This window comes from Trichechus manatus, unplaced genomic scaffold (genome assembly GCF_000243295.1).
Source record: "Trichechus manatus latirostris isolate Lorelei unplaced genomic scaffold, TriManLat1.0 scaffold00185, whole genome shotgun sequence".
Classification (NCBI taxonomy): Eukaryota; Metazoa; Chordata; class Mammalia; order Sirenia; family Trichechidae; genus Trichechus; species Trichechus manatus.
Window position 1 is genome coordinate 3,525,676 of NW_004444121.1, and position 2,946 is coordinate 3,528,621.

Sequence of the window (2,946 nt, forward strand, 5' to 3'; positions counted from 1 at the left end):
ACCTATGTCCTCATGTCAGGTAAAATCATAAAAACCCAACCAAGCCAGGCGTCCCTGTCCTGCCTTCAATTCCTCACCTCCTTCTCCCTTCCAACATCCAACAGGTCTCCAAAGTTCTGCCCACCCAGAATCACACCTGTGCCCCTCTGTTCCTGCTGCCCTGCCCCGATGCTGCGCATCCCCGGCTTCTCTCAGCCACACCCCTTTCCCACCAATGACGCAGCTGCTGTCTCAGCCCCACTGGTTCGTGCCACTCCCTGCTCAAAGCTTCCAGGCGCTTCAGTTCCTAGCAGTCCGCACACTTTCAAGTCCTCAGCTCCTCGTGATTGGGAACAAGGTGATCAGGAGCTGGAAGTCTGGAGCTGGAGTCTGATCCCAGCTCTGCCACTCCCCAGCTATGTGAGCTTGGGCACATGATTTAGCCTCTCTGTGCCTCAGTTTCCTCATCTGTAGTTTGGGACTGATAATAGCACCTGCCTCATAAGATGTGGGGGAGGATTAAATGTGTTGATACGTACAAAGCCCTTCAAGGGGTACCTGGAACCCGTTGTTAGCTGCCAGCGAGTCAGCGCCGACTCATGGCGACCCCGAGCACAGCAGACGGAAACACTGACCAGTCCTGCGCCTCCCCGTGACTTGCTGGGGATGGGAACGTTGTGATCCATAGGGTTTTCAATGGCTGATTTTCGAAAGTAGATCACCAGGCCTTTCTTCCTAGTCTGTCTTAGTCTGGAAGCTCTACAGAAACCTGTTCATCACCGGGGACCCTGCTGGTATTTGAAATACCGGTGACGTACCTTCCAGCATCACAGCAACACGAACACCACCACAGCAGGACAGACTGACAGACGGGTGGTAGACCTGGCATTTAGCAGTCCCTGAATGGGTATCTGACGTTGCTATACTGCAGCACTCCAATGTGCCGAGCTGTCTGTCTGGCGAAAACTTACTCATCTGAGGATGTCAAAGGCCACATCCTTGTAACCCCCTTGGAGGGAGGGTCTTCCTGGGTCTCCCCCTCCCCAGACAGTCCCCAGCACTTGGTCGAGAGCTCAGCACTGCAGCAGCCTGACTGGCCAGGGGTCTGCCTCCCGCCCTGAGCCCAGCAACGTGGGCGCTTTCAGTGACTCGCTGGGATGGAGGTGCAGTGAGGGGTCTGCTGACCAGGGGGCCAAGGGCAGCTCGGGGCCTCCGTGGTGGTGAAGGGGAGTCTACAGCCCCTCCCTGCAGGGCTGAGGCAAGCCCGCCCATCTCAGCTCCCACCTTCCCTGCTAAGGAGGGACGCACGTCCTGCCCGCCAGTGGACTCTGATCCTGAGCCGCCAGCCACGCGGTGCCAGAGTCTGTCAGAAAAGTCCAGGTGGTGGGACTCCCAGAGGTAGGATCAACCCCTCTCCCTGGGGGCGCGGGTGCTGGGGACAGGAGAGAGGCCAGCCGCCCAGGTCCCTGGCGCCGGCCCTGAGGCTGCAGACCACACCCCACCCCCACCCCCAACCCCAAGCCCCAAGTCTCCCCCAGAGTTGTGAAGCTCTGAGCCACCAGCCCCCAGGCCCCATCGGCCCCTCTCCCGGGTCCTAACCGTCCCCTCCGCTGTCCAGTCCTAGGCCTAGAAGTACAGGTAGAATGTGGGGGCTTGGGACCCCCATCCAGAGCTGCCGCGCTCAGATCTGGTTCCCCGCATGCCCTTAGACCTGGTGTGGAGTAAGGGCGATCCCTATGCGGAGGGGCAGTTGTGAGGATTACAGGGCTCATATTTGTAATAATATTCATAAATATTTAAATATGAATGTTATATTACAAATATTGTCTTACAGAGTTACGTTAAAATAGGTTGTTGTCGGCCCCTGACACGTGGCGACCCTAACCGCAAGAGGATAGCACCCTGGTGATCCACAGGGTTTTCATTGGCTGATTTTCTGAAGTTGATCACCAGGCCTCTCTTCCTAGTCCCTCTTAGTCTGGAAGCTCCACTGAAACCTGTTCAGCATCACAGCAACGCACAAGCCTCCACTGACGGACGGGGGGTGGCCGCGTATGAAGTGCGTCAGCTGGAATCGAACCCAGGTCTCCCACGTGGAAGGCGAGAATCCTACCCCTGAACCACCACTGCACTTATATATGAAAATATAAATACATTAACATATAAAACAAAACATATAAATATACCATATTATAAATATTAATATAAATACCACATAAAATTGGTAAAACCCTGAGAAGGGCCTGGCTCAGTAATTGTTATCCACCTGTTTACTGTTACTGTTGCTCTTTCCTGAACCCCCATGGTTGCGCAGAGCTGCCTCCTGCAGGCTCTTCCCCTGCTTCCTCCCCCACCTCCTGTTGGGCCTCTTCCCTCCTCCTCACCCCTCCTCCTCCTCTCCTCTCCCTGCCCTCCACCCCTCCCCTCACCCCCGGCCGCCAACCGTCTGGTCCACCTCCAGCCCAGGGCAGCCTCCCTCCCAGGCTGTGCCTAAGGGTCGTTTCTTCCCGGAAGTTTCCGCACCTTCACTCAAACCAGTTTTAATTTCTCTGACTCCAAGCTGGCCCCTGCCCCATGCCCACCTCTCAGGGGGAGCCCCATTCCCCTCCCTGCCACCCTGCGGTTCGTTGAGCTTCTTGGATGATCAGGTTTTCGTCTTTCATGATATTAGGGAAGTTTTCAGTCAGCAATTCTTCAATGATCTCCTCTGTGTTTTCCATTTTCTCCCTTCTGTTCTGGTACTCTGATCACTTGCAAAGTTTTGCTTTTGGTTGTATCCCACATCTTTCTCAGGGTTTCTTCATTTTTCTTCATTCTTTTCTCTGATTTTTCCTTAAACAAAGTGTTATCTAAGGATTTGTATTCAATTTCACTGATCCTGTCTTCCACTGTTTCAAACTTGCTCCTCAAATCTTCTATGACACCGTCCGTTTCTGAAATCTTGTTGTTTATCTTTTGGATTTCTAA

General features: G+C 54.1%; 1 pseudogene; it reads left to right on the forward strand.

The window, feature by feature from the left end:
• The first annotated feature begins 214 nt into the window (after positions 1-214).
• LOC101344985 (WD repeat-containing protein 76-like) overlaps positions 215-2,946 on the forward strand; it is a 31,011-nt pseudogene continuing 28,279 nt past the window's right edge.